Source organism: Lipotes vexillifer, unplaced genomic scaffold (assembly GCF_000442215.2).
Source record: "Lipotes vexillifer unplaced genomic scaffold, Lipotes_vexillifer_v1.1 scaffold911, whole genome shotgun sequence".
Classification (NCBI taxonomy): Eukaryota; Metazoa; Chordata; class Mammalia; order Artiodactyla; family Lipotidae; genus Lipotes; species Lipotes vexillifer.
The window spans coordinates 1,679,274-1,693,490 of record NW_006781377.1 but is presented as its reverse complement, the minus strand read 5'-3'; positions in this window follow the sequence as shown (position 1 = coordinate 1,693,490).

The following is a 14,217-nucleotide window of genomic DNA, read 5'->3' as shown; positions in this document are numbered from 1 at the left end:
GTTCCAATATGTTAAGAGCTGACTAATTATGCAAACTGACATTTGTGAGAAACTGACATTTATTTTGTAGTCATATAAATGTAGTGCATTTCATTCACTTCATTTAGTAAATTGATGCCACCAGCTAGATCTTATCCTTAGTCAATGGAACTGAAATAAGTAAGGAGGTGGTGGTCATTTGATGGGAGAAAAGGGATTAATCTAGAAAAATATGAAAAGGAAAACAGTATAGAATTAAAATTAATAAAAGTGAGGAAAACCAAATACAGATTTAGACTATAAATTTCAAAATGATGTAGATAGAACACAGCCTTTGAAACAAAGTATCTGACCGTATTATAAATAAAAGCGAATATTAATTTACACAGAAGTTAGTAAAGTTTGTAGCTCAGAGCTCTCAAGAAGGGACTTATTTCTTCTTTCAATAATATTTTTTGAGCACATAATTCCTCCAGGTATTGTTCTAGACACAGCATCTAGATACACTGTTTATAAATACAAGGTATCTAGATACAGCAGTAGACAACAGACAATCTCAAAATCTCTGCTCTCTTGTGGAATTTATGTTCTAGGGGAGACAGACAATTGAGAAATAACATAGAATAACATAGGTAGAGTTAACATATGATCCAGCAATCCCACTCCTGGGCACATAGCCAAAAAAAGTGAAAACTATAATTCTAAAAGATACATGCACCCCAATGTTCACAGCAGCACTATTTACAGTAGCCAAGACATGGAAGCAACCTAAATGTCCATTGACAGATGAATGGATAAAGAAGACATGGTATATATACATATAGCATATATATATAGAGTATATATATATATATTATATATATATATATATATATATATATATATATATATATATATATATATATATGATGTAATATTACTCAGCCATTAAAAAGAATGAAATAATGCCATTTGCAGCAACATGAATGGACCTAGAGATTGTCATACAAAGTGAAGTAAGTTAGACAGAGAAAGACAAGTATCATATGATATCACTTATATGTGGAATCTAAAAAAAATGATACAAATGAACTTATTTACAAAACAGAAAAAGGCTCATAGATGTAGAAAACAAACTTATGGTTACCAAAGGGGAAAGGAGGAGGGAGGGATAAATTAGGAGCTTGGGATTAACAGATACACACTACTGTACATAAAATAGATAAACAACAAGGACCTACTATATAGCACAGAGAACTATATTCAGTATCTTGTAATAACCTATAAGGGAAAAGAATCAGGTGTCCAGAGGATCTGTACACCTGAAACTAACACAATATTGTAACTCAAGTATACTTCAGTAAAAAACAGCAACATAGGTAGAATAAATTATTTGGAAAAAGAAGGATTTGAAAAATTGGGAGTGGTAGCTTCAATGGATGCCACTACCCATTTCTCATGCTCTTAGGGAAGCCATCACTATTCAAAAAGGGCATTTTTTTTCTTCTAAACCCAATATGTCCTCACAATTTTTCTTAATGCACTGCTTTAGGCACAGACATTGGAAGGTATGGAAACCCCTAAAATCGTCTGTAAAAGAAATATGTATGTATGCAGTGTGTGTACATTTATTGGGGGAGGAGAGAGAATTCATAGCTTTCATCAAATTTTCAAGGAGGTCCATGACCTCAAATGAATTAAGAGTTGCTCATGTAGAGTAGAGCCTCTTCTTGATGATATAATGGTGGACTTTCAGTAAGTAGGAGGACAATTGCCATATTCTTCTAAAATATCTTCCAGCATCACAGTCGGGGTTGGGATCTACCTGAAATTACCATTTCTCATTTTCTTTTTTTTTTTTTTTTTTGTGGTACGCGGGCCTCTCACTATTGTGGCCTCTCCCGTTGCGGAGCACAGGCTCCAGGTGCGCAGGCTCAGCGGCCATGGCTCCCGGGCCCAGCCGCTCCGTGGCATGTGGGATCTTCTCGGACCGGGGCACGAACCCGTGTCCCCTGCATCGGCAGGCGGACTCTCAACCACTGCGCCTCCAGGGAAGCCCTCTCATTTTCTTCTGTTGCAGTTCATTTTTCACATGTATTTTTATCTGATGAGAAAACTGAGATTAAGAGATTCCATCAAGAAGATTAACATGGCAGACATCCCCCTTCTAGCCCATGATGACAAAGATGTGTTATGTACCAAGGCTCCCATCTCCATATCTGAGCTTCTGCAAGTGTACGAAAATGCCTGTCATGATAGTAAGATGCTCTTACTCTAAGGACCTTAGGTCTGTAATGCCAAATGAAATCAATGGAACTGGGAAATTTGCACAGGAATTTCCGGAAAACAGTCAAAACTTTTAAGTATTTTTCAGCTTTGCTGCTATAAGGATACTGAAATGTAAATTCTAGGCAAATTTTCCATGGTACCTTCATCATGAGCCTGAAAAAGTGACGGATGACTGCAGACTGCTGAAACTTCCCCTTTCTGCAGAGACATATTTCGTTTTTGTTTTTTTTGTTTTTTTAATTTAAAAAGCATATATTAAGCATTCTGTTAACCGGCATTTTTAAAGCGCCTTCTAGGGACATCATATGATGCTAAATAAGGCCTTCCACAGACTTAAACTAGATGCATTTGAAATAAAATAGATGTAAAGTTCTATATCTAAATAAGTAGAAAAAAGAAAAGAAAGTTCTAAAAGTTGAGAATAAAGAGAGCTGAGATTGTCTTGGAAGTTACTCCCAAGGCTGTAGCCGACAATAGATTTAGCAGACAATCAATAGTGTGATGTGTCAGATGGTGGGAGGGTGGACAATTCAACTTTGGACTCTCTCAGTGATACTGTCCTGATTACATGTATATATTGTACTATTAGAATGTGGGCTAGCCATGCTAGATGACACATGGAGTATTATGTTAATCCAGACACAGTATTTCAAGAAAAATGTTGCCTCACTACATACGTTCTAGATGAGACCAACAAGCTTGGTGGGGATGTGGAGGAGGGCTGACCAGAGGGAAAATTCTAGAAACTATCAGAATAATTACTGAAGAAACTAAGGATGTTTAAGCCAGGAGAAGAGACGTTCACAGTGTTGGTGAAAATGCCATTGACATTGCAGAAATCACCAAAATCAACTCTAAATACATCCATCATGACCAAAAATTGTCTGAGCTCAAAACTAGCATTATTCTCTCATCATTCGATGGAATAAAAATTTGAATGTTTTATTTCCCTCCCTTCCCCCCAAATTAGACCATGCACTGCTAGGTCATAGCACAGGGCCTGGGGTCTAACGGCTTCTTGCCTTCAGAGGTGCCATCAGGATCTGAGTCTGAGGACTGAGCTTGTTCTTAAGGAGTCTTCTCTTTTGGCCTGGTGCTTTTACATTAAACAGAGAAGAACGACAATTCAGAGGGCTAATCTCATTTTTGTTTTATTTTAATTTAAAAAGCGTATATTAAGCATTCTGTTAACCAGCATTTTTAAAGCAGCTTCTAGGGACATCATATGATGCTAAATAAGGCCTTCCACAGACTTAAACTAGATGCATTTGAAATAAAATTTCTGCAGGGAAGAAATTTCTCTCTGCCAGTGGCAAGTTCTGAGAGAGTCACAGAGTGGTAGGAGCTGTCGTTTTGGACCAGAGCTTTTACCTCTTCGGAGCAGTTCCTGAGAGGCTGACTCCCAGGCTACAGTCCTCAGGAAGATCCCCGGATAAAACTTAACTCACAAATTTTAGGCTGTGCAAATTTTCTTCAGTCGACAGACATCTCAAAGGACCTCTTCAACTTCAGTCCTCAAAGAGATGTGGGATTTGCGTCCCACCATTGCCTCCACCCACCTGCACAGACATATATCTTGGAGGCTGCAAGTAGGGAAAATAAACTCTCAGGGAAGACTTTCTGCCCCAAGAGCTATTCAGTCTGCAATGTGTCCTTGAGGCCCAAACAGCACCTGGGGTGGAGGGGAGAGCTGCAGTTCAGGCAGATATCCTGGCTCTGTGTCTTCCTGTCCTTGTGTCCTTAGGACAATGGTTTCACTCCTCTGAGCCTTAGTTTTCTCTTCTGTAAAAGAAAGCTGATATCAAACTTTGGCGTTGCTGGAAGGGTTGGAGATAATGTGTGAGAAATCCTATAGCAGCATCCCTACTTCAGAGTAAGTGCTCAATAAATGGTCCAGCCTAAGAAAATCATCACCACCATCACATTCTGATCCTTATTACTGCAGAGCAAATGTTAGAATAACTAGAAAAGAGTCATTGTCATCTCAGTGCTTATGATCAGCCTGCATGCATATCCAATATTACCTCTTTTGTTGAACCTTTCCACTGCTGATCCAAAACAAGTGTGTAATTTTTTTCTGAACCCCTGGAGTGTGCACTGTTTATACAAATATAATTTAGTACCTTAGTAAACACTGCCGTGTATTATTTAGTGATTATTTTATGAATATTAGTCTCATTTCTCCACCCAAATACAAATTGCAGGAGGAAAGGTCTGTGTTTTACGTAACTTGTAGTCTTTGGAATGCCCAGTGTAAGACTTGACCAAATCGTGCCAGAATTGAAGTTTTTTAGTAGAAGTGTATCTATCTAAACTAGACAGAATTACCTATATTCTACCCCTGATTCCATCTCCTTCCTGTGGTGAGAATATCGTCTTGGGGAAGAATGAGTATGAGTATGGTCACGTGTCTGCAGGAGTCGATGAGACCAACCTTTCTTTTTCTTCCTTTCTTTCATATATCTGACATTTTAACTACATTATTCAGGGTTCCATGGCCTTGGCATAAAGACTCATTTCTTAATTCCACAAACCCTTAATCTTTCCCAGTCCACAGCATGCCACGACCTGTGCACAGGTACAGAGATAAACAAGACACAGAACTAGACCTGTGCATCTAGTCCTAGTTGCCAGCGATGTAATGGGGGAAAACAGAAATAAACGAATGGGAAACTTTTTGCGAGCTTAGGAAAAGTAATATACGTGGGGTATGATGAGAGCACTAAGTGAGGGTATCAAAGAAGGCTTCTTGGAGGAAGTGACTACAATGCTCAGTCTCAAAGGATAGTAGGTGTTGGGCTGTTGGCATGGGGACGGCTGGAAGGAGGAGAAGGCATTTGAGGGAAGTGGAGATGAGCAGAGGAGCGGCATCCGGAAATAATGTGGTGTGTGCAGGGGAAGGAGGGACGGGATCGGTTTTGTGTTTTCCTTTGCAGTGTACTCTGGTAGCTGTGTAGATGCATTCGATGAGAACAAAACCAGTTTGGAGACTGCTTAGGCCTGAACTAGAGACAGAGGCGATCAGATTCGAGAAAGATTTAGGTGCAATTGGCATGGCTTGGTGATTAATGAGATGTGAAGGATGAGAATGAGAAGGGGTGAGGAATCACAGATGACTTATGGGTTTCTTGCTAGGATGAGTGGGTCCTTGGTAGGAATACCAGCTGAGATAGAGAACACAAAGGAATGAACAGAGGTATTGGGGGAGTAATGACTGGAGTTTGGACATGTTGAGTATTGAGTTTGAAAGACACTGGGTCATTCCTAGGAAGTGATTTCAGACAGTTAGTGTGATGTATAAAACTGGATTTCAACCTTAAGTTAATGATTTACGCTTCATCAGGCTATGGGCAGTAGTTTAAACCAGGTTGCTCTAAGTGCGGTCTGAGGATCGGCAGATCAGCATCGCCCAGGAATTTGCTAGAAATGCAAATTCTTAGGCCTAATTTCAGAACTATTGTATCAGAATCTCAGGGGTTGGGGCCAGGAAGCTGTTTTAAAAAAACTCTGCAGGTCAATTTAAAGTTTGGGAAACACTGGTTTAATTATGTAAATGGATGAGATCTCCCATTGTTGAACTCACTTATTTTTTTAAATTTTTTTATTTTTTTCGGCACGCGGGCCTCTCACTGCTGTGGCCTCTCCTGCTGCGGAGCACAGGCTCTGGACGCGCAGGCTCAGCGGCCACGGCTCACGGACCCAGACGCTCCACGGCATGTGGGATCTTCCCGGAATGGGTCACAAACCCGTGTCCCCTGCATCGGCAGGCGGACTCTCAACCACTGCGCCACCAGGGAAACCCTGAACTCACTTATTAGTTTTAGGAAGGTTTTAAAATATAGAGTCCTTAGGATTTTCTAATCATGTCGTCTGTGAATAGAAACAGTTGTTTTCCTTTGTTTCCAGTCTTTGTGGTTTCTATTATTTTATGCCTGATTGCACTGGCCAGAACTTTCAGTCTCGTGCTGATAAGAGTGATGAGAGCAGACATCCTTGACTTGTTCCCGATCTTAGAGACAAAGCATTCAGCCTTTCATAATTAAATATGATGTTAACTGTAGGTTTTTTGTAGATGGTCTTTATTAGTTTCCCTCTATTTCTAGTTTTTTGAGAGTTTTTATCATGAATGGCTGCCAGATTTTGTGAAATGGTTTTTCTGCATCAGTTAGTATGATCATAGAAGTTTTCTTCTTTGGTCTGTTGATATAGTGAATTATGTTGATTAAGTTTTGAATATTGAACAAATCTTGCGTATATGGAATAAATCCCACTTGGTCTTGACGTATTAGTATTTTTATATATTGCTGCATTGGATATGCTAATATTTTAAGGAATTTTACATCTAAATTCATGGGTGATATCAGTCTGTATTTTTCCTTTTTACTGTTTTTGTTTGATTTTGGTGTGAGAAGTTTCATGTGGGTATGGGTGAAGGGGTCAATTGTATGGTGATAGATGGTAATTAGATAACTAGACTTGTGATGATCACTTTGTAGTGTATACAGATGTTAAACTATAATTCTTACACCTGAATCTTACATAAAAATAATTTTTAAAAACTCATGAGGGTAAAACTGGCCTCATAAAATGAGTGGGGAAGCTTACCTTTCTTTCTATTTTCTGAAAGAGAATATTGTATTTTTAATGAAGTTATTTTTTCACGATTAATAACGTCGTTCTGGAGAATCCCTTAGCATGGTAGGTGTTAAGGGAAGGAGGGACTGGCCTTGTGCATTCCTCCTTCACATTTAAAGTGTTCCTCTCTAGGGTCCATTGTGCATTAGCAGAGTGGGAAGCTCAGTCTAGGAGATTCAAAATGTGGGGGAGATGCATTTTTGACATGTGTCTTCTGACTCACTGGTATTTTAAGAAACACTAAAGAAAGATTAGAGATTAGCACTTGTGTAAGCAGCTTATAGGACAGCTAAAATCTTAATTACTTTCTAATTACTTAGTACCTGCCCTTTAACTCTTTTCCTGTATATAATTAACAAGCCTTTCCCATCCATCAGAAAGGATTAAGGGGCAAGGATTTTAGAGCTATGGAATGAAGATTATTTTTTAAAGTATTTTATGATATTTAGATTTAAAATTGACATATAGGAAGACTCACTCTCTGTGGTGTACAGTTCTATAGGTTTGGCCAAATGCATAGAGTTGTATATCCACCGCTATGATCTAGATACCAAGTCATTCCCTAAGCCTTCAAAAATTCCTTTCATTTCCCTTTACAGTCAACTCCTCCTCTCACCCCCTGGCAGCCACCAATCTGTTCTCCAGCCCTATAGTTTTGCCTTTTTGAGAATATCATAAATAAAATCAGACAGTATAGAGTCGTTTGACTTTGGATTCTTTCACTTAGCAAAATGTGTTTAATATTCATCTATTAAATAATGTTATTACATTTATGTCACTCCATCCATCTATAAATCTTCTCTCTATTTTTCTTTTCCCCCAGCAAGGTTCCTACTGGCTTTGTTTCTTTTGTCTGTGAAATCCAGGCACACCCAGGCTTCTTCCAGGAAATGACTTGGTTATTGATCACCTTGTTTATAGCTGTGTGACCCTATTACCTGATTGATAAGATCTGAGATAGATAACTGACCAAAAGTTCACCACACTAGGCAAGACAATGACCAATGAAGTGACCTAGTAGAAGAACTCTGTCCAACAGAGGCAGGGGGTGTTAATTGACTGGCTAGTCTACTCCAATCCTCTAGGAGAGGCAGAGCAGAAAGAGAAGCCACTTGGAACAGGGAAACATCATGCACCTCCTGAAGATACCAGGTGACCAGGTCTTTAGAACTGCAGGGTCTTGAACAATGTTTCATTCTCCACATAGCCTTGCTGAAGCTCACCGTGTTCCTTGTCTTTCATACGCTTCCTTGTATCCCATGCTTTTACTCTTTTCATCGTTGTTTCTTTCTAGATGCTCAATATTTTCTTCTTCTGTCATTTCCTTTCTGTATCAAGAACTTCCTTTATTATTCTTTTAAGATATTTTGATGACAGATTCTTTTCATCTTCCTTTGTCTGAGGATGTCTTTATTTCCCCTTCATTCCTGAAGGATCAATTCACTTGATAATAGAATTCAGAGTTGACAGTTCTCTTCTTTCAGGATGTGAAAAATGTGCCACTTCCTTCTGGCTTCCACTGTTTCTGATGAGAAGTCCTCTGTCCTTCACCAAAGAAATGGAGAATGTAGGAGGGTTTGACAGATAAGCATCAAGACATCCATGGGTCTGGTGTGTACGAGTAGAGAAAGATGTGAAAAGTAATGGAGACAAAGGAGGGAGTGGAAAGACCCATCCAAAGACAAAACACCCTGCTGCCTCTGCAAGGTGTTTGCTGTCTTCAGAATTCCTCTAATTTTGGTAAATACCAAGGGGAAGATTACTGAAAAAACCCCTTAAGCTGGTTAGCTGCCTATGTAACCTGCTTGGGGCTGCAGGTTAAGAATCATTCATTCCCTGCCTAGAAAGGATAAATTGACCTTCTTTCTCTATAATCTCATGGAGTACAATTCTCTTATAAGTAACAATTTAGAGAAGCACACTGTAGTTCACTAGCAAGGCATGAGAGTAACCAGCCACACAGGCATCTCGGTCCAGGTCTGCTTTGCTGTAGTGGAGTAGAAAGATAGCTGAATAAACAAGATATTTGCAGGGCTGGGCCTTGCTCCTGGCTCCCCTACTCACTTTATATGCAATCTTGAATAAATCATTTAATTTCTTTATGAAAAATTTGTCAAAAGAGCTTAATGATGCTGGCATATGAGTTAAGGTCTATTCAAAACTGTATAAAGTGATGTACAAATTCATATTAGTGGCTCAATGCAATTGGAAGATGGGTGTCAAGGGTCCCACTGAAGGGGATTGTAGTCTGGACCCTACAACTTGAAGCGTTTGGTGCAAAAGATCCAGCAATCAATTCTCAAATAAATATCATCAGTTAAGAGTTCCCAGCTATCACTTATGCTCTTTCTCTGTCACGTATCACTGAATTTTAGGTTATTCCTGATTTGTGGTTTCATGTGTCTGAGAAAATGCATATAACACCGATTAGGGAGAGATACTGGTATTTCTCAATGGCACTGCTCACATGATCAATGTCTCCAATGAAGCAGGGGACACTGTGAGAATTATGTGATCATCTGTGTGTGTATATGTGTGTGTGTGTGACAGAGAGAGAGAGGAGAGAGAGAGACAGTATGCAAGGGCTTGTGTGTGTCAGGAAAAGGGAAGAATGGGGGGTAAGGACTAAAGGTAACAATGGAGAAGGAAAAAAGATTTTGAACTACAATCTGCAAGTCTCCCCTTGGAAATCAACACTTTGTGTGTGTTTGTTGATTCAATACCTATTTATGGGCAGGAGAGGGCCCAAGTCAGTTTGTAAGCACATCCAATTAACAGAAAAGCCTGTCCCAGTCTCACCCCACACTCTTGCAGCTTCTTTGCCCCTGGGCTGATGCTCCTAAGCCTATGATGATGTGCTTAGGTAGCATGAGGGTATTACAGAGAGATAAATCAGGATGCACAGGTCTTTTACTCATCTCCTGTGAGGAAGGCAACTGGACAGCTCATTGGAGAAACACTCAGCTCTGTGAGTATTTCTCAACTTCTGGCGAGTTTAAGCAGGATATAATCAAAGGGCTTTTGTTTGTGGGCGTGGGGGTCCGATTTGGCTCTAAAACAAAGAAATGGAAGAAAAGAACACACTGAACCCATGGGCCTGAACCAGGGCTGGGGATGGAAATGGGGAGAAAACATGGAGGAAATACACCCAAACTTCCTTATAATGCCATATGACAAGCTAATGAGTGAAATTTGATTATTACAAGGTCATTGCAAACCTTGATTACTAAATTCACTTAGAAGCAACCCAAAAACGGACCCTCCCTTTTGGCAGCTCCATAGCAAACAGTTTTCTGGGAAAGGAGGGATCTGGGGCACTAAGTGACCACAGAGCAAACAGTTCTTTACTCCCAGGGTGTGCTTGAAAACTAAGTCCAGGCACAAAGAGGCTGATGTGGGAGCGTGAGGGTGAGGGGACTGATCCCAGAACCAGTGGGGGGATGACCGCAGTGCAGGCAGGTGTGCTAAGCCTTCTCCCTCCGAGGTTAAAATGTTTGTTTGCTCCTAGCTGAAGCAAGGTGCTTGCTGGATTTTTGTTTGTTTTTTTCACGGCTTTGGTTTGGGTCTTCCTTGGCTCTCCACATTATTAGATTCTCTCTGCCTCAGCGGGACCCTGGGTGATGTTTATAGGTCCAACCACATCCGTGGAGGAAATTGCTCCTTCGCCTGTATTTGCCCCATCCTCGCCCATATCTTTGCTGAGAAAGAGGGAACTCAAAGCCTAGGGCGATAATAGTAGCATTAGAGAACCTGACTCAAGAATCTTCAGAAACTGCCCTTCCTTAGCTGGAATTTATGGAGCATCATCTGTAGCTTCCTACAGCTGAGCTCTGCTGCCTTGGGTCTAAGGCAACAGTAACCTCAGTTCCCTCAAACCTATGCCGTGAAATCTTACATTGCTGCATCCACTTTCTGCAGAGGAAGAGCTTGTAATTTTCAAAAGGGGAAGGGCTAACCGTGTTTTAAAAACAGGGAAAACATTCTGTCTCGCAAAGGAATGAATTACTTGGCACTTTGGGAGGCAAAAATGTGAAACCTCTGCTTGCAGCTAAAATCAAGTCTGATACTAGATTCAGGATTATTCAGCTTCCGGGGATGCGCTTGGAGTTCTTAGGAAAGCACAGTCAGGATAAGTTCAGCTGTGGGTGATACCTGTGGCCGACAGGACTGATTTCCAAGGCAGGACAAGGTCATATTTGTTCTGCTCATCCCAAAGATGTTACAGGGAAAACTGGAGGGTAAATCTATGACAGAAACACCCTAGGGATTGGTTGACTGTCCTAGGTACTCAGAAATGAAATATTGTACTCGAAATGCACAATAAATGTAAAAACAGTTATTATTCATAGCGCAAATCCTGAGGGCCATGAGGATTCACGGATTAGCCAGGCAACTGTTACGTAACTCTTTCCAAGGACAATTCTTTTATGTAATGCATCACACTTGGAATTAGACAGGAACTAGGTTCAAGCCTAGAGAAACTTGCAACTGCAATTTCAGAATTATATAAACATGCAAAAGAAACTCACCAGAGAAAAGGGGAAGTGTAATCAGGGGTACATAGAAGTCAAGGGTGAATTTTAAGTTCTTTGGGGTTGCTGTTAGGGTTGTCAAAGGAATCCAAAGAAGTCCTCTTAAGACAGAATTTTGAGAGCAAGAATAAGTTAATAGTTGGGGCATTTGAAGGATGCAGAGGATTACCCAGCAAGTGCAGGTAGCAATTACCTCTCTGGTGCTAGACAAGGACCCTTCAGCAGATGGCCTGGAGGAAGGGGTGTGGGAGTCCAGGTGAACCTATGTCGAAACCATAAATTTGTTTGCAGGGCTTCCTTGACTGTCAGAAGGTCTACTATAAAAAGGTTACTCCTTTTTGAGTATTTTTCACCGAACACTCTACATCATTCCCTCTTATTTTCCCCATTACCCTAAAAAGAAGATATTATTTGATTCATTTTATAGATGGAGTGAGACATAGAGAGGTTATGCAACTTATCCAAGGTCACATAAACAGTTTTGTGGAGCAGGAATTTGAGATTATTTCTATTTGATTCTAAAGCATCTACTCTTTACACTGTTTTGCCCCCTAAAGGGTGATTTGACTTATTAAGTTTACCTTAGACCCTCACATTATAGACTTTGGATCTAACATAGTAGGATCCCAGTTAGGGTTGCCGGATAACATAGAAGATGCCCAGATAAATCTGAATTTCAGATAAACAACAACAAGACAAGTTTCTAAGTATAAGTACGTACCGTGAAATATTTGGGATATACCTATACTAGAAAAAAAGTCATTTGTTGTATAGCTTAAATTCAAATTTAACTGGTCTTCCTGTATTTTTATTTGCTAAATGTGGCAGTCCTAAGCCTAGTAGGCTCTCTAGATTAAAGAAAGGAAAGTTTGTAGTTTCTTATTGCTTTGAAAGAATTGGCAAGTCCAAAAGCTTGATCTGAGGGAAATTTTCTAATTTTCCTCTGTGGCGTTGGCGGAGCTGGGATGTGTCTGTTACTGGTGGCACAGTCAGAGAGTAATGCTGCTCTCGGCTGCCCGCCAAGCCATTCCCATGGTCCCAGCCACACTTGGGAGAGGCACAAACTTTGCCTGTTTACCAGGGCAGGAGAGGGCCCGCAGCACAAGAATTGGATTCAGGGAGTAGAGGAGCTGGCAACATATTTTCTAAAGCCACTGAGGGCTTTATGAGGTGAAGATCAGCTGATGCTGTCACAGGAAGGTCACAGAATCTCAGGACCCAAGTTTCAAAGTATTAGTTCTCTCATCTGACAAATATGTATATGGCGTACCTACTATGGGCCGGGTACTGTTGTAGGTTCTGAGGCTACAGAAATGAACAAAGACTGAAAAAGCAGCCTCATGGAGCATATTCCAGTGGGGGATTAAGACAAGATCCGTTGCATGTGTAGGTGATCCAGGACCCTGGCCAGCTTCACCATCCCTGGTTCCAGCTCACAGAGTAGTCAATGTGTTTTTATTGAACGAGTTGAGGACTGGCCAGGATTGAAATAAAATAGTAACTGGGGAAGAGAAAATAGGGAAAAATACCTTGGAGGCAAGGATTTATTAATAATTTTACATGATTTTGAGAGTAATAAGAAAAAGTTGATAAAAGTTACACTATAAGTTTTGAAGGGTGTGCAGTGTGGCAGAGAGAGAGAAAAGATGGTTAGCATGAGCTAAACATTGCTGGGAACAATTGAAGTTAAGAATATTAGCATAAATCTATAATGAATGAAATATGGAATTCTATGAAAACAAGCTCCCAGGCCATAGATTATGGACAGGTTGGCTCCAGGTGGGAGATTAAGGCTGTTTGGAAGTTCTGTGGAGGTTTTTCGGAATCTTCCTTCCCAGATTAAGTGCTGTCGACTTTTGTGATAGAGAAGGAGAAAGAAAAGTATTCTTTAGCTTAGCATAAATCATGCTTATTTGTTATTACATGTTATTGTAACATGTAATAAAAATTTGTTATGTTCTTTTATTTGTACTTGAAGAATGACTATGTACATTTTTGTAGCTAAAATGAAAGTCTGGGAAAATTATATTGGATAGCTCCTTGATTTAGATAGGAGAAAATGTTGAAAATTTCTGAGGAATATGTGGCTAGAAAACTTTATATCTGGATGTGGAGGTAAAGCACACACTTACTACTTAATCACCCCACACTGTCTTCTGTGTGCTTGTGTGTGTGTGTGTGTGTGTGTGTGTGTGTGTGTGTGTGCGTGTATTGAACACTTGCGTGGTGTCGGTATACCAGGTTCAGAGTTTCCCCTATCCAGACTACTACACTGGAAAGAAGTCTCTGGATCACATGAGAAGTAAATAAAATAAGGACCATAAAGAACAAAGGCCATAAAAAATGGGTCAATAAACATTTAGAGTCAGGTTATTTTACAGCTGGATGGAAAAATATGTAAAGCTTAAAGAATTTTTCAGTGCTGCAAAGACTATAGACATTCTTTAGTTCATTTCTTTCCCTTTATAGATGGTAGAGCTGGTGATCAAACAGAAGGACATCATTATAATAAATTCACATAGAAAGTTAGTGGCAGATTTATTGGAGCAACAAATCCAGCCAGATTTTTGAACTCTATCAGTTGCCAGTTTATATCCCACTCTACTGAGCGCCTCCCTTGATTTATACCACATTCTCTTAAAAATCCCTTTAAAAGATAACTTCTCCCTTTTGGTGTCAACACAAGATACTGAGCTTCTTTATCAAGGTGCTTTTCTCCCCACGTCCAGTTTATCGTCAGGGTCTAATAAGTAATGGTTCTCATACCTTGAAGGGTCTTCTTTTTTTCTCTTACTGTCTAAGG